This window comes from Salvelinus sp. IW2-2015, linkage group LG15, assembly GCF_002910315.2.
Source record: "Salvelinus sp. IW2-2015 linkage group LG15, ASM291031v2, whole genome shotgun sequence".
Classification (NCBI taxonomy): domain Eukaryota; kingdom Metazoa; phylum Chordata; class Actinopteri; order Salmoniformes; family Salmonidae; genus Salvelinus; species Salvelinus sp. IW2-2015.
Window position 1 is genome coordinate 39,652,806 of NC_036855.1, and position 21,744 is coordinate 39,674,549.

The window sequence follows — 21,744 nt, forward strand, 5'->3', positions numbered from 1 at the left end:
TATGCTTTGATCACCAACAATGACGAGACAGCCTATAGGCAGGAGGTGAGGGCACTCGGAGTGCGGTGTCAGCACCCAATGTCACAGGAAGGCCAAAAAGATCATCGACATCAACCACCCGAGCCTCAACCACCCGAGCCACTGCCTGTTCACCCCGCTAACATCCAGAAGGCGAGGTCCGTACAGGTGCATCAAAGCTGGGACCGAGAGACTGAAAAACAGCTACCTCAAGGCCATCAGATTGTTAGCTTCTTACGGGTACGTGGGACGGTCGCGTCTCACCTGGCCAACATCCAGTGAAATTGCAGAGCGCGAAATTAAAAAATGCTAAATTCAAATATTTAACATTCTTGAAAATATGTGTTATACATCAAAATAAAGCTTAACTTCTTGTTAATCCAGCCGCCGTGTCAGATTTCAAAAAGGCTTTACGGCGAATGCAAACCATGCAATTATCTGAGGACAGCACCCAGCATACAAACACATGAAAATCATATTTCAACCAGGCAGGTGCGACACGAAAGTCAGAAATAGCGATATAGAAAATGCCTTACCTTTGATCTTCTTCTGTTGGCACTCCAAAAGGTCCCAGTTACATCACAAATGGTCCTTTTGTTCGATAATGTCTTTAAACTGAGTTTTTATTATCTGGCGTGCTTCAGTCAATAATCCAGTTTCCCTCCATCAAAATGCATACAAAATGAATCCCAAACGTTACTAATAAACTTTTACAAACAAGTCAAACAATGTTTATATTCAAACCTTAGGTAGCCTAATATGCAAATAAACGATACATTTTAAGACGGAGAATAGTATGTTCATTACCGGAGATAAATAAGAAAGAACGCCCTTTCCTCCATGTGCTTGGAAACACTACAGCCAAAATGGGAGCCACCTAGAAAAACAATTTCTGGGTCATTTTTCCAAAAACCAGCCTGAAACTCTTTCTAAAGACTGTTGACATCTAGTGGAAGCCCTAGGAACTGCAATTTGGAAGGACTTGGGCTTATAATTATAGTACTAGCCATTGAAAATAGTGGTAAGCTGAAATGTTTTTGGGGTGGGATGGTTTGTCCTCTGGGTTTCGCCTGCCATATCAGTTCTGTTATACTCACAGACATAATTTTAACAGTTTTAGAAACTTTACAGTTTTCTATTGAAATCTACCAATTATATGCATATCCTAGCTTCTGGGCCTACGTAACAGGCAGTTTACTTTGGGCACGCTTTTCATCCGGACGTCAAAATACTGCCCCCTACCCCAGAGAGGTTAACAGCCATCACGATCACAGTGAGGCTGCTGCCTACATACATACTTGAAATCATTGGCCACTAACAAATGGATCACTAGTCACTTTATTAATGCCATTTTAATAATGATAACATAACTTGCATTACTCATCACAAATGTGTGTATATACTGTATTTTATACCATCTATTGCGTCTTGCCTATGCCGCTCAGTCATTGCTCCTCCATATATTTATTTTTATTAGTCCATCCCTTACTTAGATTTGTGTGTATTAGGTAGTTGTTGTGGAATTGCTAGATTACTTGTTAGATATTGCTGCACTGCCGGAACTAGAAGCACAAGCACTTCACTTCACTTGCAATAACATCTGCTAACCATGTCTGTGACAATACATTTTATTTGAAATTCCACAAAATAACTTTTAAGGCACACCTATTTAATTGAGATGCATTCCAGGTGACTACCTCATGGAGCTGGTTGAGAGAATGCCAGTGTGCAAAGCTGTCAAAGGCAAAGGGTGGCTATTTGAAAAATCTGAAATATAAAATATAGTTTGATAAATCTTTTTTTTGGTTACTACATGATTCCATATGTGAAATTTCATTATTTTGATGTCTTCACTATTTTTCTACAATGTAGAAAATTGTCCAAATAAAGAAGAACCCTTGAATGAGTAGGCCTGTCCAAGGTTGACTGGTACTGTATGTAAATGTGATCTTGCAGGTCATTTTTAAAAAGATGTATTTGCTAAAATTTCGAAACATATTTTTGCTTTGTCATTACGGGGTATTGTGTGTAGATTATTGAGTGGGGAAAAACTATTTAATCAATTTTAAAGCAAGGCTGTAACGTAACAAAATGTGGAAAAGGTCAAGGGCTCTGAATACTTTCCGAATGCATTGTACTTACTGTTGAGCAGTGGTAGAAAAAGTACCCAATTGTCATACTTGAGTAGAAGTAAAAATACCTTAATAGAAAATGACTCTAGTAAAAGTCACCCAGTAAAATATTACTTGAGTAAAAGCAAAACAGATGGCACCATTTTCTTGTTTTTTAAATCTATGGCTAGCCGGGGAACAGTCCAACACTAAGACATCTTTACAAAAGTAGCATTTGTGTTTAGTGAGTCCGCCAGATCAGAGGATGTAGGGATGACCAGGGATGTTCTCTTGATAAGTGCGTGAATTTGACAATTTTCCTGTCCTGCCAAGCATTAGAAATGTAACTAGTACTCTAGGGTGTCAGGGAAAATGTATGGAGTATTTTCTTTAGGAATGTAGTGAAGTAAAAGTTAAATAGTAAAGTACAGATGCCCCAAAAAACGAGTAGTGCTTGAAAGTATTTTTACTTAAGTACTTTACACCACTGCTGTTGGGGATACATTTATTTTTTATATACAGTACACCTGTCAGTCACCAACGATCTAGTATTCTGTACTGGTATGTTAACCACTCTTCATATCCATTGTAACTTAGCCAACAGGTCAGTTTTTACCTTACCTGTTGCCTCACCATCTCAATTCTATGACCCTGATTGTTGAGGTAGATATGGCCGACAAGTCCTTCCCCACTAGAATCCAATTTCCCCCCTCTCCCAACCTTTACACTCTGAATCAATTGGCCCTGCGCATTAGTTTCCCCCTTGCCAGGAGTAATATTCATCAATGTCTTCAGTGCCTTTTTGTTGTTTGTCTCATGTCTCCGTTACTCCCCTCATCTGAATTAAACCCAATGAGATGTTTGTTTGCCTCACATAATGGAGCGTCCTTTCAAGGATCGGCAATTAATGTGTTTTTGCTGCTTAGTCGGCGCTAAATGCAAGGCCCTGACCTCTGTTTGTGGAAGCCCCATATGTGATCAGAGTGCTCAGTTTCTCTGTCCTTTTTAAATGAGCCTGTAACAAATGGCTTTCTCCTGTCTCGTTGGTTTTAATCAAGAATTGGCCTCTTTGTGGATTGCGATGGGGTAGCAATGCTAATGGCAGAGCATTTACTTGATGTCCACAGTAATAATGGCTATCTTTCTGCTGGCTGGGCCTTTTCTCTGTGCGTATCATCAGTCATAAATCTACTGTTGGCGTGTGTCTGCAGTCACAAATCTAACTACCGCATGTCCGCTTTCACCCAAGCCATTTTAATTGATCCTGGATCAATGGCTCATCTCTGTGATTTGCAGATATTTCAGAGCAAAGTGTAATGGGGGTTTTGAGCAGGAGTGTGAATATTGACATTGCCATTCCCCTGCTGTACAACTGACGTCAGTCTTCTCTAAATGGATGTAATTACCTGTTCAGAACCTGTATTACATATCGTGTCAAAGTAGAAGTGCTGATCTAGGATCAGGTTCCCTCCTGTCGTATTCATAATCTGAAGGGCAAAGCAGGTCCTAAATCAGTACTCCTACTCTGAGACACTTTGTTGAATACAGAGCTCTACACCACATGGTTCCTAAAACCGAAACTGGAGTGATGTGTCAACAATATGATAGTTTCCCAAATGGCTACCTTTTATAGTGCACTGCTTTTGACAAGAGCCCTATGGACCCTGGTCAAAAGCAGTGCCTCTAAGGGAATAGGGTGCCATTTCAGACACAGACTGTGTACCACTTATCTCCTCTTACATCTAAGTACTCCACATGCTCTCCTCCACCTCAACACCTTTCCAGTCAGATCTGTGTGTGTGTAAACGTCTGATTAAATTCTGTAGCCTAATCTCAGTGAGCTATCTGACCAAACCTGCATGTGACTGCTGCTGTTAACACCTACACACACTCGCCTGGCTCAGAGGGAAACCAACATGGACACTTTGGTTGAGGACAATAGAATCTGCTACGTGGGCAGACAGTGAGTGTCAACATGTCTTGATTTTCTTTGAGTACAGACCATTGTTTTAGTCCATATATTTACATATAGCTCTCATGGATGATGTTGATTTAAGGAGCTGGCTGTTGAAAATGCATCTTGACCGCGCTATCACCAAGTGGCCTATAAATGGGATAGTAAATGAAAATCGGCATCACTTCCACCCACTGTGTATGTGTTGGGAAACTCACTGGAGTCATTTTGCACTGTGGTTATTGCTTGTGTGCATAAAGACCCACGGCATCATTAAAATCCACCAGCTTCACCCCCCTACCCCAGCAGCCTCCTACTGTGTGTCTATATTAGAGGTCGACCGATTTAATCGGAATGGACGATTAGTTAGTGCCGATTTTAAGTTTTCATAACCGTTCAGAAATTTCGTATTTGGCCGATTTTTTATTTTATTTTTTATAACACCTTTATTTAACTAGGCAAGTCAGTTAAGAACACATTCTTATTTTCAATGACGGCCTAGGAACGGTGGGGTAACTGCCGTGTTCAGGGGCAGAAGGACAGATTTTTACCTTGTCAGCTCAGGAATTCAATCTTGCAACCTTCCGGTTAACTAGTCCAACGCTCTAACCACCTGCTTTACATTGCACTCCACGAGGAGCCTGCCTGTTACGCGAATGCAGTAAGAAGCCAAGGTAAGTTGCTAGCTAGCATTAAAATTATCTTATAAWAAACAATCAATCATAATCACTAGTGAACTACACATGGCTGATGATATTACTAGTTTTTCTAGCGTTTCCTGCGTTGCATATAATCGATGCGGTGCGCATTTGCGAAAAAGGATTGTCGTTGCTCCAACGTGTACCTAACCATAAACATCAATGCCTTTCTTAAAATCAATACACAAGTATATATTTTGAAACCTGCATATTTAGTTAATTGTTGCCTGCTAACATCAATTTATTTTAACTAGGGAAAATGTGTCACTTCTCTTGCAACAGAGTCAGGGTATATGCAGCAGTTTGGGCTGCCTGGCTCGTTYCGAACTGTCTGAAGACTATTTCTTCCTAACAAAGACAGCCAACTTTGCCAAACAGGGGATGATTTAACAAAAGCGCATTTGTGAAAAAAGCACAATCGTTGCACGACTGTACCGAACCATAAACATCCATGCCTTTCTTAAAATCAATACACAAGTATATATTTTTAAACCTGCATATTTAGCTAAAAGAAATCCAGGATATTAACCAGGTGAAATTGTCACTTCTCTTGCGTTCATTGCACGCAGAGTCAGGGTATATGCAACAGTTTGGGCCGCCTGACTCGTTGCGAACTAATTTGCCAGAATTTTACGTAATTATGACATAACATTYAAGGTTGTGCAATGTAACAGGAATATTTAGACTTATGGATGCCACCCGTTAGATAAAATACGGAACGGTTCCGTATTTCACTGAAAGAATAAACGTTTTGTTTTCAAGATTATATTTTCCGAATTCGACCATATTAATGACCGAAAGCTCGTATATCTGTGTGTTATTATGTTATAATTAAGTCTATGATTTGATAGAGCAGTCTGACTGAGCGATGGTAGGCACCAGCAGGCTCGTAAGCATTCATTCAAACAGCACTTTCGTGCGTTTTGCCAGCAGCTCTTCACTGTGCTTCAAGCATTGCGCTGTTTATGACTTCAAGCCTATCAATTCCCGAGATTAGGCTGGTGTAACCGATGTGAAATGGCTAGCTAGTTAGCGGGGTGCGCGCTAATAGCGTTTCAAACGTCACTCGCTCTGAGACTGGAGTAGTTGTTCCCTTGCTCTGCAAGGGCCCCGCGGCCCCCCTTTTGTGGAGCGATGGGTAACGCTGCTTCGAGGGTGGCTGTTGTCGATGTGTTCCTGGTTCGAGCCCAGGTAGGAGCGAGGAGAGGGACGGAAGCTATACTGTTACATTGGCAATACTAAAGTGCCTATAAGAACATCCAATAGTCAAAGGTATATGAAATACAAATCGTATAGAGAGAAATAGTCCAATAATTACTATAATAACTACAACCTAAAACTTCTTAACTGGGAATATTGAAGACTCATGTTAAAAGGAACCACCAGCTTTCATATGTTCTCATGTTCTGAGCAAGGAACTTAAACGTTAGCTTTTTTACTTGGCACATATTGCACTTTTACTTTCTTCTCCAACACTTTGTTTTTGCATTATTTAAACCAAATTGAACATGTTTCATTATTTATTTGAGGCTAAATCGATTTTATTGCTGTATTATATTAAGTTAAAATAAAAGTGTTCAGTATTGTTGTAATTGTCATTCTTACAAATACATTTTAAAAATCGTCCAGATTTAATCGGTGTCGGCGTTTTTTGGTCCTCCAACAATCAATATTGGCGTTGAAAAATCATAATCGGTCGACCTCTAGTCTGTATGTGGCAGCCTCTTCCTCTCCTTATACTGCAATCGCTCCACCCTGTGTGTGTGTGTGTGTGTGTGTGTGTGTGTGTGTGCAGCGCATCAGCCTAAAGCTCTCTTGCTCAATGCTATCTGCTAGACTTAGACTTGCCTTTGGTGGTCTTAAATCTGATTTTATAGGACCTCTCTAAATATTTTGGGGTAAAAAATGCATTGTTCTCCGTATTTTGTTAACGTTTAATTCAAATCAAATCAAATCAAATTTTATTAGTCACATACACATGGTTAGCAGATTTTAATGCGAGTGTAGCGAAATGCTTGTGCTTCTAGTTCCGACAATGCAGTAATAACCAACAGTAATCTAACCTAACAATTCCACACTACTACCTTACCAACACACACAAGTGTAAAGGGATAAAGAATATGTACATAAAGATATATGAATGAGTGGTGGTACAGAACGGCATGGCAGATGCAGTAGATGGTATAGAGTACGGTATATACGTATGAGATGAGTACTTAGGGTATGTAAACATAAAGTGCATAGTTTAAAGTGGCTAGTGGTACATGTATTGCATAAAGATGGCAAGATGCAGTAGATGATATAGAGTACAGTATATACATATGAGATGGGTAATGTAGGGTATGTAACATTGTATTAAGTGGCATTGCTTAAAGTGGCTAGTGGTACATTTTTACATAATTTCCATCAATTCCCATTTTTAAAGTGGCTGGAGTTGAGTCAGATGTGGCAGCGGCCGCTAAATGTTAGTGGTGGCTGTTTAACAGTCTGATGGCCTTGAGATAGAAGCTGTTTTTCAGTCTCTCGGTCCCTGCTTTGTGCACCTGTACTGACCTCGCCTTCTGGATGATAGCGGGGTGAACAGGCAGTGGCTTGGGTGGTTGTTGTCCTTGATGATCTTTATGGCTTCCTGTGACATCGGGTGGTGTAGGTGTCCTGGAGGGCAGGTAGTTTGCCCCTGGTGATGCGTTCTGCAGACCTCACTACCCTCTGGAGAGCCTTACGGTTGTGGGCGGAGCAGTTGCCGTACCAGGCGGTGATACAGCCCGACAGGATGCTCTCGATTGTGCATCTGTAGAAGTTTGTGAGTGCTTTTGGTGACAAGCCGAATTTCTTCAGCCTCCTGAGGTTGAAGAGGCGCTGCTGCGCCTTCTTCACAACGCTGTCTGTGTGGGGTGGACCAATTCAGTTTGTCCGTGATTGTGTACACCGAGGAACTTAAAACTTTCCACCTTCTCCACTACTGACCGTCGATGTGGATAGGGGGGTGCTCCCTCTGCTGTTCCTGAAGTCCACAATCATCTCCTTTGTTTTGTTGACGTTGAGTGTGAGGTTATTTTCCTGACACCACACTCCGAGGCCCTCACTCCTCCCTGTAGGCCGTCTCGTCGTTGTTGGTAATCAACTACCACTGTAGTGTCATCCGCAAACTTGATGATTGAGTTGGAGGCGTGCATGGCACGCAGGTCGTGGGTGAACAGGGAGTACAGGAGAGGCTCAGAACGCACCCTTGTGGGGCCCCAGTGTTGAGGATAGCGGGTGGAGATGTTGTTACCTACCCTCACCACCTGGGGGCGGCCGTCAGGAAGTCCAGGACCCAGTTGCACAGGGCGGGGTCGAGACCCAGGGTCTCGAGCTTGATGACGAGTTTGGAGGTACTATGGTGTTAAATCTGAGCTGTAATCGATGAACAGCATTCTCACATGGGTATTCCTCTTGTCCAGATGGGTAGGGCAGTGTGCAGTGTGGTTGCGATTGCGTCGTCTGTGGACCTATTGGGTCGGTAAGCAAATTGGAGTGGTCTAGGGTGTCCGGTAGGGTGGAGGTGTATGGTCCTTGACTAGTCTCTCAAAGCACTTCATGATGACGGAAGTGAGTGCTACGGGCGGTAGTCGTTTAGCTCAGTTACCTTAGCTTTCTTGGGAACAGGAACAATGGTGGCCCTCTTGAAGCATGGGAACAGCAGACTGGGATAAGGATTGATTGAATATGTCCGTAAACACACCAGCCAGCTGGTCTGCGCATGCTCTGAGGACGCGGCTGGGAATGCCGTCTGGGCCTGCAGCCTGCGAGGGTTAACACGTTTAAATGTTTACTCACCTCGGCTGCAGTGAAGGAGAGCCCGCAGGTTTTGGTAGGGGCCGTGTCAGTGGCACTGTATTGTCCTCAAAGCGGGCAAAAAAGTTGTTTAGCCTGTCTGGGAGCAAGACATCCTGGTCCTCGACGGGGCTGGTTTTCTTTTTGTAATCCGTGATTGACTGTAGACCCTGCCACATACCTCTTGTGTCTGAGCTGTTGAATTGCGACCGATTTTGTCTCTGTACTGAGACTTAGCCTGTTTGATTGCCTTGCGGAGATAATAGCTACACTGTTTGTATTCGGTCATGCTTCCGGTCACCTTGCCCTGGTTAAAAGCAGTGGTTTGCGCTTCAGTTTCACGCGAATGCCTGCCGTCAACCACGGTTTCTGGTTTGGGAATGTTTTATCGTTGCTGTGGGTACGACATCGTCAAGCACTTCCTAATGAACCGCTCACCGAATCAGCATATTCGTCAATATTGTTGTGGACGCGATGCGGAACATATTCCAATCCGCGTGATCGAAGCAGTCTTGAAGCGTGGATTCAGATTGGTCGGACCAGCGTTGAACAGACCTGAGCGCGGGAGCTTGTTGTTTGAGTTTCTGTTTGTAGGCTGGAATCAACAAAATGGAGTCGTGGTCAGCTTTTCCGAAAGGGGGCGGGGGAGGGCCTTATAAGCGTCGCGGAAATTAGTATAACAATGGTCTAGTGTTTTTCCAGCCTGGTAGCACAATCGATATGCTGATAGAATTTAGGGAGTTTTGTTTTTAGATTAGCCTTGTTAAAATCCCCAGCTACGATGAATGCAGCTCAGGTGTGTGGTTCCAGTTTACAAAGAGTCAGATAAAGTTCGTTCAGGCCATCGATGTGTCTGCTTGGGGGGAATGTATACGGCTGTGATTATGATTGACGAGAATCCCTGGTAGATAATGCGGTCGACATTTGATTGTGAGGAGTTCTAGATCAGGTGAACAGAACGACTTGAGTTCTTGTGTGTTGTTATGATGATCACACCACTTCTCGTTAATCATAAGGCATACCCCCCCGCCCCTCTTCTTACCGGAAAGATGTTTGTTTCTGTCGGCGCGATGCATGAAGAAACCAGCTGGCTGCACCGACTCCGTTAGCGTCCCTTGAGTTAGCCATGTTTCCGTGAAGCAGAGCACGTTGCAATCCCTGATGCTCTCTGGAATGCTACCCGTGCTCGGATTTCATCAACCTTATTGTCAAGAGACTGGACATTGGCGAGTAGTATGCTAGGGAGTGGAGCGCGATGTGCCCGTCTCCGAAGCCTGACCACGAGACCGCCTCGTTTCCCCTTTTTTGGCGTCGCACAGGGTCGCCGGCTGGGATCAGATCCATTGTATTGAGTGGAAGGCAAAACACTGGATCCGTTTCGGGAAAGTCATATTCCTGGTAGGAACGATGATGAGTTGACGTTAATCGTATATTCAGTAGTTCCTCCCGACTGTATGTAATGAAACCTAAGATTACCCGGGGTACCGATGTAAGAAATAACACGTAAAAAAACAAAAAACTGCATATTTTCCAAGGAACACGAAGCGAGGCGGCATCTCTTTTCGGCGCCGGAAGTCGAGAGGGTTTTTGGGAAAGCCTTTCCATCTACCAGCAGACAGTTATCATTAGCATTATCGTTAACGGCCACACAAAGTGTAGACTAGGGACATGGGCGCACAACGTGCACACGGGCATTCTTGTGTACATTTTACGAATTAAAAGCGCGAATTAAAAGTACGTATCTCAGAGCATCGTAGCACCATTAGGTGCAAAAACTTGACTTACCCAGTTGCGGCCACTTTTTGGAGGCAGGCCACTCGATTTCGTCTCTGGTATATTGGCATCGAACATGTCACCCTCCCTAGGAGAGGGGGTGACCTTGATAATTTATTGTTAAAACGAGAGGCTGTCTGGATCTTTAACTTAAAGACTAAGGCTGTAACATAACATTAAATAGTACCCGCAAAACACCAGTCTCAACGACAACAGTGAAGAGGCGACTCCGGGATGCTGGCCTCCGGGATGCTGGCCTTCAAAACCATKAAGCGCTATGATMAAACTAGCTCTCAGGAGGACCGCCACAGGGAAGGAAGACCCAGAGTTACCTCTGCTGCAGAGGATAAGTTCATTAGAGTTACCAGCCTCAGAAATTGCAGACCAAATAAATGCTTCACAGAGGAGAAGTAACAGACGCATCTCAGAATCAACTGTTCAGAGGAGACTGTGTGAATCAGGCCTTCATGGTCAAATTACTGCAAAGAAACCACTGCTAAGGGACACCAATAATAATAAGAGACTTGCTTGTGCCTTGAAACACGAGCAATGGATATTAGACCGGTGGAAATTTTTCCTTTTAGTCTGAGTCCAAATTGGAGATTTTTGGTTCCGTGTCTTTGTGAGACGCGTTGTGGGTGAGCGGATGATCTCCGCATGTGTATTTCCCACCGTAAAGCATGGAGGAGATGGTGTTATGGTGTGGGGGTGCTTTGCTGGTGACACTGTCTTAGCCCTGACTAGGAGGGAGGCGTGCTCAGGGCTTGGTTTGCATCCCTCCTGGAGAGGGCGTCCGCATTGCCGTGCTGGGCCCCTGACCTGTAGATGACAGAGAAAGAGAATCGCTATAAGGAAAGGAACCAGCGGGTGACACTGTCATTCGTGTCCTTACCTCTTGCCACCCACACAAGGGGAGGCATGGTCAGTGATCAGGGTGAACTTCCTCTCGAGGACGTAATACATGAGGGTGTCCAGTGCCCACCTCACGGCGAGGCACTCCTTCTCGACAATCAAGGAGCATCCTGCTGACATACATGATGAGGTGCTCCTCACCTTCCTGCTCTTGGGACAAGACAGCCCCTACCCCTGTGTCAGACGCGTCTGTCTSGACCAGGAGGTGTTTTGAGAAGTCCAAGGTGACGAGTACCGGGTACGAACATAGTGGAACACCGCCTCGGTGCGATGGACGGAAGACACAGTCTGGGGTAGACGTGCCTTCATTAGGTCTGTGAGGGGAGAAGCTATTGCGGCAAAGTTCGGTACAAATCGACTGTAGTAGCCTGCTAACCCCAGGAACGACTTAATTGGTTCGGGGGACCAGCCATTCCCCAATGGCAGCGTTTTTTTCCCCCTCTTGCGGCTTCACATTTCCCTTTCCGATTTGATAACCCAGGGACTCCAGCTCGGCGTAGCCCAGCTGTCACTTGTGGGGGTTTGCGGTTAACCCCGCATCCCTTAGCGCATCCACCACTGCCTGTAACCTACAGAGATGGGACTCCCAACTGTCACTGTGCACGATTGTCATCCAAATAAGCAGTAGCGTACTCACAGTGCGGGCGCAGGACGGGGTCCATGAGTTGCTGAAAGATTGCTGGGGCCCCGTGGAGCCCGAAAGGAAGAACCCGGTAGTGGTATAGCCCCCTGGGGTGGAGAAGGCCGTCTTCTACCGGGAGGCCGCTGCCAGCGGAACCTGCCAGTACCCCTTCGTTAGGTCCAGGGTGCTGACGTATCTTTCCTTCCCCAAGCGGTCGATCAGTTCGTCCACCCAGGGCATGGGTTAGGCGTTGAATTTACTGACCTCGTTCAGGCCCCGAAAGTCATTGCAGAAGCGGACGGTTCCGTCCGGTTTCGGTACCAGCACTATAGGGCTAGACCACTCACTGTGACTCCTCCAGTACCTCCATCTCTAGCATTGTCGTCACTTCCCGCTTGACCGCTGCCCTCCGGGCTTCTGGTATCCGGTATGGCCGTTTACTCACTTTTTCACTCGGACGTGTGTGGATATGATGTTCCACGAGATCCGTGGGCCCCGGCACCTCGTAGAACACGGCCGTATTCCGCTGGACCAACTTTCTGAGCTCTTGTCGTTGGATCGGGCTGAGGTCTTCCCTTATGGCAACTTCGACAGAGGGCGGGTTCTGCTGTGGCCGGGTCCACATTACGCACAGCGCCTCTCGTGCGTGTCCCTTCTTCAGTAAGTTATCATGGTGAAGCTTATAATTGACGTCGCCTACCCACTCAACGATGTCATAGGGCCCATGCCACGTAGCCAGGAATTTGCTCTCCGTTGTGGGGATCAGCACCAAGACCTTCTCACCCGGGTGGAACTCTCGTGGTTGGGCCCCCCGGCTGTATACGTGCTCCTGGGCGTGTTGCGCCTGGGCCATGTGTTCCCTCACCACTGGCCAAATCGCCATCATCCTCTCCCTCATCTCCACCACACTGTGCAGGGGGATTGGTTGCTCTTCTCAGACCTCCTTGGATAGGTCCAGCTGTCCACGGGGCTGATGGCCATACAGGAGCTCAAAGTCGGAGAACCCAGTGGACGCTTGGGGTACCTCGCGCACCGAGAACATCAGGTGGGGTATCAGCTGGTCCCAGTTCCTCCCGTCTCTCGATGACCTTCTTCAGCATCTGCTTTAGGGTCTTATTGAAGTGTTCGACTAGCCCGTCTGTTTGTACACACTGGTCCTCACCGGTTTGATTCGTAATAGATTGCAGACTTTCATTACATGCGACATGAATGCAGTGCACTGGTCAGTCAGAATTTCCCGCGGAATACCCACCCGGCTGAATAAATGGAAATGCTCCCGTGCGATACCTTTTGCTGCCGCCATGCGTAACGGGATCGCCTCAGGATACCGCGTGGTAATCCACAATTACCAGGATGTATTGGTGTCCCCTCGTGGTCTTCACCAACGGACCCACTGCTCAAACGGCACCACTTTAATGGGCAAGGGAACCGAAGGGTTTCTATAATGTGCCCTCAGAGCTGTGATCTGGCACTCTGGGCAGGTACGGCAGTAGTCCTCCAAGGCGTGCTTGACTCTGGGCCAGTGGAACCGATTCCCGATCTGCTCCCTGGTTTTCTCCATCTGCTAGACAGTCCTAACATACAGGGTGGGTATGGGTAACAACTCTTTTGTCTCCCCTTTGTGCTTAACTACCTGTTACAATAAATTATGCTTGATGGCGAAGTTGGGGTAGCGTCACTCATTTACCCCAGGTAACAGCATGCCATCCACCACAATCACCTGGCCCCTCACGTTCTGGAGGTTGGGGTCTTCTAACTGGGCCATGCCGAACTGACCCGTGAGACTTTCCCGTGTCAGGAGGAGGTCCGTCTGGTGCCTCCACCTCCATAAAGTGGAGCCTGAGGTCCTCCTCAGACGATGACTCACTTCCCGGCGCAATCTCGTCTCCCTCGTCTGGGTTCAACTCGGGGCCCAGTGGACACCTCTCGCTGCGGGGCGTGGGTTGTGCAGGCGACCGTCCTTTTTCCTCTCCTTCCTACCTCACGTGCGCACCTCCCCAGGTCCCTCCACAGTGCCTGGAAAAGAGGGCAATCTCTACCGAGGAGAATGGGCACGGGCAGGTTAGGAACAGCCCACAAGCGCATCTGGCACTCCCCCCTTGGGGTGGTTATCCGCACCGGCACAGTTGGGTACCTCTTTGTGTCCCCGTGTACACAGGACACTCATCTCCTCGTCCCCCTGTTCGTCTTTCCCCTCTCATGTGAGCCACTGTGGGTGGGCTAGGGTCACCATGCTGCCGGAGTCCAGTAGAGCACTGGTGTTGACGCCATCGATTCATACAAGAATAATGGGAGGGACTGTCTCGGTGTGCGCCCAACAGGTAACAAAACTCGCCATCCGGGTTACCCCGGAGCTGGGGAATGCAGAACTGATTCTGGCTAGACTCCTGAGCCATCCCAGCCTTCGACTGCGCTACCTCCTCTACCAGTCTGAGGTTTTGTTGGTGCTGCTCCTCCAGTGCTTGCTCCTGGAGAGCCTGTTGTTTCTGCTGGCTAAGGATAAACTGAGCCACCAGTTCCTCTGTACACTTGACCCCACGGCACCCAAAGCTACTGAGTTGCCTGCATTCTCCACCGTATGTGGTAAACCGTGGGGTGTTGGGTTGAGCGTGCAGAGATTAACACAGAGGGGGAGGTTCTACTCAGCAAACACAACTTTACTAGGCAATACAAAAAACATAACGAAATCACGTAGCTTTGGCTCGGTCCTTCTTCTCAGCTTCTGCTACGTGTCTGTCTCTCTGTTCTCTCCCGCAGTGTGCCACGGTGCTCCCTTTATGTGGCCTCCACAGCTGGTTGGCACTCTCCCCTAATTACCTCTACTTGGAGCCATCCGTGTCGGGGTGCCCAGCCTGTGTACTCCCAGCAGAGGGAGCCAACGTCGATACCACATAGTGGTATCCCGGGAGGTCTACACCGGAGGTTGGTGATAGAGGGGAGGTACGTGCCACAACGTTGGCTCCCTCTGCTGGGAGTACACGGGCTGGGCACCTGTGTACTCCCAGCATAAATATTATAATATTTTTTCCCAGAAGTTACTGTGATTGCAGCAAATCATGAAGCTTGTTCCATTTATGATGACACTTTCTTAATGATTTGTTTGTAAACAGACCGCTTGAAAACGCTCCTTTATTAGCAACTCACTGACACGTACCTGAGAACCTTTGTACCACACAGTACAAAATCAGGCATCCTTGATAGAGTGATGATCATTGCATTTGTCATTTGCGGTGACTGATTTTCCCCTCAAATGATTTTCCTTCACATCAGGAGTCATCTTTGTGTCCCAAATGGTAACCTATTCCCTATGTAGTTCACTACTTTTGACAAGGGACCATTGGGCTCTGGTCAAAAGTAGTTCACTATATAGGAAATAGAGTACCATTTGAGAAGCAGATTTCTCTCTGTGAATCACAAGGGCCTTGGTTATTATGCGACAAGCAATTGTCAAGAAGGCAGACAGTATAGATGCTTGCTGTGACAAAGGAATTACAAAGCAGTGCCAATCCAGCTGTCACCAAAACCAAAATATGTCTATTACCAATTGAATAAAACACAGCGCTCTGTAGGTGTCATGTAACCAAACTGAGAATATATATATATATATATATATATACAGTATATAAATAAAACAGGTTGTTGGAAGCATATGATTAAGAAAATGAGATATTTTTATTTTATTTTAAATTAGCTGTTTTCCATCCATGGCCTAGTGGACCATTTTGTAAACGTGACGGACCATATTTTCCTCTTGTTAAAGTAACAGAGGCACCTCTTTCCAATGTGCTGCTAGGGTTCAGATGGTAGATATCAACAGATGCAGGTCAACAGGCACAGAGATAAAGCCAGAGATTTGAGAATGTCTATGGTTACATGTCAGTTCTGATAGCTTCCAACATTCCAGAGAAAATGTCTCCCTCCCTTACCACTCCCTGTTCTCCACCCTCCTCTCTCTGTCTGTCTCCGTCTCTTTCTAAGTAGCTGTACGTGGGTAATGTTTCTGACATTTTCGGACTACTAAACAACTCTTGATTTAGAACCATGGAGAGTTAACGCAAGTCGCAAAGAAAACAATATGAGTTGCCTCCACTATTCCAGCACCATTTCAACATCATCAAATCACCTATGCTTAGTCTAATGCAGTGACAACTAAAAGATGCCAAAAGTACTTTTGTCCAACATAAGCTAAATATGATGTGGCTGGCCATGGTTCTGATTTCTGTGTGCGTTCATGCAAGTAGAAAAAAACATGTTGACTCACCCTACTTGCAGAGAATACAGAGAATATAATGCCATCTTTCATGTTGGCAAAACAGTCTCTGACTCTGTCATACAGTGCACGCTTTTAGTTTTTGTTGTCCTAGGCTACCTGGCTAAAGTGCCTGCTCGCTAGACTAACTTCCTTTTCATGGGCAACAATAAGACAGCTAGTTAACATTAGCCTACTACATCTAGCTACATATTGAACTTCCATCTCAGGCCAGGGGCACAACAATGTATGAATTTATGGTTGGATCAAAATCGCCTTTATCATTGGCCAGTACGGAGAATTAAGTATACCACATGTCCAAATCTGTATCTCCATCCATGGCTAATTTAGGAAGGGGCAAATTTTAACTAGCTAGCTAGCCACCGGAGMACAATGACACAACGAGATGCAACAATTCAAGTTTCCCTTGACACTTTATCTTGGTGCACCAGGACCATTCAAAGTTGAGTTCATTCAGTTTAGCCCAACACTGCTTGGATATTATTTGATACTTTTTATCAATGGAGGCTTTGCATTCAATGCTACAGGGGGCAACAATGTCCTCCTAATTTTGACCAGACAGAATCAGATAGATGGGCTACACATACAGAGACAGAGGGGCGCTGTTTCGCCCGCTCGAATGCTTTCTCCGGTGAAATACATTCAGCCTCTTGTAAATTGAAGGGAAATTCGGAAACACAGAGAGACGAACAATAAAAAAAAGAAAATCTCTCTCTTGGTAAAACATTTTTGGGGGAAGCCTGGCTTCCCTTGGCACCCATGAATACACACCACTGCTCTCTCTCCCTCTCTCTATCTGTCTGTGTGTGTCTCTCTCTAACCCTAGTCTCACTACGAGATATGAAGGAGTCTGAGGAGCTAGGTGGCGAAAGAGAATTCTACTTTTCAATTCACATTACAACCTTGCCTTACCTTTCGTTGTGACTGGAAACGAAACATTCTTGGTCCAAATCTCAAATTGACCATAAGTATCACAGTAGCCTCTACTAGCCAGTAAGCTACAAACTATTCAACAATGACAAACTTTTCATATTACATATGAAACATAACATATTACACTCTTGACTAATGCAACAATTCACAAGCATGTATGTGCTAACAATTAAAGGCTTTATTTTCTCGTACGTAGGCTACACATTTTATTTCAGCTTCAAGACTAAAGCACAGAGGATATAACAGCATGTCTTCATCAGGTAACGTTAGCCTATCAAAAATGAACGATTAACCCTCTTATCTGAATATAAAAGTACAGGCCTACCTTACAACATTATAACAAACCAGGCTTCATTTTTATTAATATCATGCAAGTCTTTACATGTGGTCAAAGCAAATTGCGACTGAAAATGTGGGTAAAAATGAAAGTTGATACCCGCCACCCAAAACATTAAATAAAATTCCTCATGATTTGTCAACATGCACAATTACTCTGCTTCTAATCCAAACTAAGCTAGGAGGGTTATTAAAATACTGATTGAAACATGTTCTCAGAACGTTAAAAACTCCTAGGAAAACATTCAGGGAACCATAGTAAAACATTCACAGTACTGATGGGGTCAAATTGGGGTCATGATAGGGGCTGCACCAAATGTTTCATGTATTATAATAATTGATTATTCTTATGTTGTATTAATAGAAGGGGAGGGGCTATGGGACCCCTCCTCCTCTACATTTATAGGGTCCTAGACTAAAGATTAACAATACATATATTCATTGTAAGGTTTTAGAATTGTTCCAATCTTTTCTAAGTCTCTGCCTCTTACAAAGAAATGGGGTCTGTGAGAAAGCATTACAAAGATGAACAAAGAGCCCTGCAGGGGAGTAGAAGAGATAAGAGGCTAGTCAGACATACCTCTATAAATCAACTTGTGGGAGTGGACATTTACTGCTGAGGCCTGGAACTATTGTATCTCTTTCAAGTTAGTATAGCTGTGTATGCATGGGCTTGGCCTGAGGAGTAGCAGGTAATGATGTATGCAGTGACATCACAGGGGGTTGACTACAAGCATGATAAAAGCAACTTGGACTTTTCCTATAGGGCAGAACTCATGAGAGACATCAGTTGTATGTGTGATGTTTGATCTTTGACTTCTGTCTACAGCTGTATTTCGATTAAAATTGTTATGATATATAAGTGCACATTTTGAGTGTTTCTTATTTGTTAAGTAAATAAAACGGAGCACAGAAAAACGGAACCAACAGTACCTACCTACAATCTAAAAAATGTTTTCCCAGAACAGGCAATGTTCACTTTTGTTCTCAGAATGTTTAAAAAACGTTTTTTTTTACCGGCCAGGAAATGTATGGCTTCGTTCCCAGAACCAATGGGAAACCAAAAACATACTCTCCCACAACTTCCAAGGAACCAAATGTGCTAGCTGGGAAGGCCTACACAATGCAACCCTGCATACTGCGAGCTCAGCCCTGTTAGTTTTTGTTCAATCGCAGAAGTRTGGAACCAACAGCTTCTACCCCCAAGCCATAAGACTTCTAAATAAGACTGCTAAATAGTTAATCAAATGGCTACCCGGACTACCTGCATTGAGCCTTTTTTGCACTAACTCTCTTGCACTGACTCTATGCACACAAATTGGACTCTACCCACACACTCGCACATAATTACGCTGACACCCCGACACACACATAACATACAGTATGCCTACTGACGACACACACACACTTTCACCCACATGCTGCTACTGTCTTATCTATCCTGTTGCCTAGTCACTTTACCGATACCTATATGTACAGTACATGGCTACCGCAATTGCCTCGTACCCCTCAACATCAACTCGGTGCTGGTACTCCCTGTATATAGCCATTGTTATTCATTGTGTATTTATTTTTCATGTCCCTATTTTAATGTTTTAATTAATACAACTCTGCATTGTTGGAAAAGTAAGCGTTTCAGTGTTAGTCTACACCTGTTATCTACGAAGCATGTGACAATTTCYTTTTGATTTGATTTGTCTGTGTAAACGGTTTTAATGTTTTCATCCCTAGGGCCAGAAGTTTTTCCAGGAGTTTTTTTTATTTTTTATCTTATGACCTGATTAGAAAGAATATCTAGTCCCATCATAGCCCATATAAAACTTTTTTTTTTACAACTGATGTATTACAATGGCCCTAGGAAAACCATATCCTATTTCTATGATCTACATTTGACATGACATTTCAGCTGTTTCAAAAACATTCCTCTGCTATTACCATTTATACTGTAGGAGTGTTGGCTCAACGAGACAATTCTGTTCACACTGCCCTGCTTCAAGGGGAGCAACTGTTGGGCGAGTGTCATGCGCTACTTCCAGAGGTAGTGGTCGAGACGTAGCAAGTACGCACGTTTACATTTGAGTAATAGAAAAGCTGACGGTATTTTTACGGAAAGTTCAAGTGTGAAGAGGCTCTAAATCAAAGAGAAATGCCTAATGATAATCAACAAGTTTAATGTCTACTATCAAGTACTATGCCTTGCACCTTGTCGGAGCCAATACATGTGCAGTGTTTTCACACTCGCAACCTATTTTGAGACAGTTAATTTTTGTTAGATTTAAAAACAATCGTCTTTAGATTCTAATGGAAGTTGGTGGTATGTTGTGCGAAACACAAGCGTTACATTTCTGTAGCGTCCATTGAGTGGGAGTCTATTCTCTTAGTGTGACTATATTCATTTGCATATTTTATTTTAAATTTAAAGCATGCTCAAGAGCTTGGCTTGGTTTATAATAACATGTCACTATGTCACCATTTAATAATGAAAACAAAAACAACTCATTGAGGAGAGGATAGAGATCTGAGAAAAGTCAGAAGAGGACAGAGTTCACATTTGGTTGCTTGGCAGCAGAATAGAATGTTGGTGCCTGTATACAGTATTCTTTTTAAATAAATAAATACATGTAGAAAACTCTGCCATAGTACATGTCGTGGCATTCAGAATAGTTCTATTTGAAGAGGAAAATAAAGGTTTTTGTCATTTCAAGGTTAGTACGTTTTCCAGAAAGCTATTTGTAAGATTGATGTTTGCAGGATATAGTAGGTAACTATTCTGTTCTCCTCATACTTTCATTTATTCAGAACTGTCTTAAACTGGGCATAAATTGACCACTGATTTTACTAGTTAACCTCTACTTTTCCCTGACCATGTGACCTGACTCCTGGCCCTAGACATACTTCAGCTCGCAAAGTTCCGGAGCATGCATGCCACTTTAAGAAATAACCTTAGCAATGACTTTGGGTCCTGTTGGAGAAAGTGAGATCACTATTGTTCTGATTTGATCTGATGGGACAGGGAGGGATATCTGGACAGCTTTCTTGTCACCAGGAACCCTGTGTACCCAAATGGAATCAGAATACCAACTCCTTTCCTCACCCTACCCCTCAGCGGCCACGTCTCAGCTTCCTCCATATATTATTCAGTAAGGCCAGGGGTGAGAGCAGGAGCGAGACTGTGGCAGTGTCCCAAATGGCACCCTATTCCCTATATTGCACTACTTTTGACCAGAGCCCCTGTCAAAAGTAATGCACTAAATAGGAAATAGGGTGCCATTGGGACATAGACACTGTCATAGTGTTGAGGGATAGATGTTAGGTGGGTACAGCTGTCTTTGATGACAGCCTCTCTCATGGAGTCATCAGTCTGAATGAGCTTGTACCAGCACATACTCACATTTGTGTACACACACACACACACACACACACACACCTAGATAGCCATTGGTAGATGACCTGAGCCAGGGGTCTGACGACGAACATGTAGCGAGGGCCAGCCGACTAGGGCATACAGGTCGCAGTGGTGGGTCGTATAGGTGCTTTAGTAACAAAACGAAATGGCACTGTGATAAACTGCATCCAGTTTGCTGAGTAGAGTGTTGGAAGCTATTTTGTAGATGAACATCGCCGAAGTCGAGGATCGGTAGGATAGTCAGTTTTTACTAGGTAAGTTTGGCGGCGTGAGTGAAGGGGCTTTGTGCGGAATAGAAAGCCGATTCTTGATTTGATTTTGGATTGGAGATGTTTGATATGAGTCTGGAAGGAGAGTTTGCAGTCTAGCCAGACACCTAGGTACTTATAGATGTCCACATATTCTAGGTCGTAACCGTCCAGGGTGGTGATGCTAGTCGGGCGTGCGGGTGCAGGCAGCGAACGGTTGAAAAGCATGCATTTGGTTTTACTAGCGTTTAAGAGCAGTTGAGGCCACGGAAGGAGTGTTGTATGGCATTGAAGCTCGTTTGAGGTTAGATAGCACAGTGTCCAAGGAAGGGCCGGAAGTATATAGAAATGGTGTCGTCTGCGTAGAGTGGATCAGGGAATCGCCCGCAGCAAGAGCAACATCATTGATGTATACAGAGAAAAGAGTCGGCCCGAGAATTGAAACCCTGTGGTACCCCATAGAGACTGCCAGAGGACCGGACAACATGCCCTCCGATTTGACACACTGAACTCTGTCTGCAAAGTAGTTGGTGAACCAGGCAAGGCAGTCATTAGAAAAACCGAGGCTACTGAGTCTGCCGATAAGAATTGGTGATTGACAGAGTCGAAAGCCTTGGCCAGGTCGGATGAAGACGGCTGCACAGTAA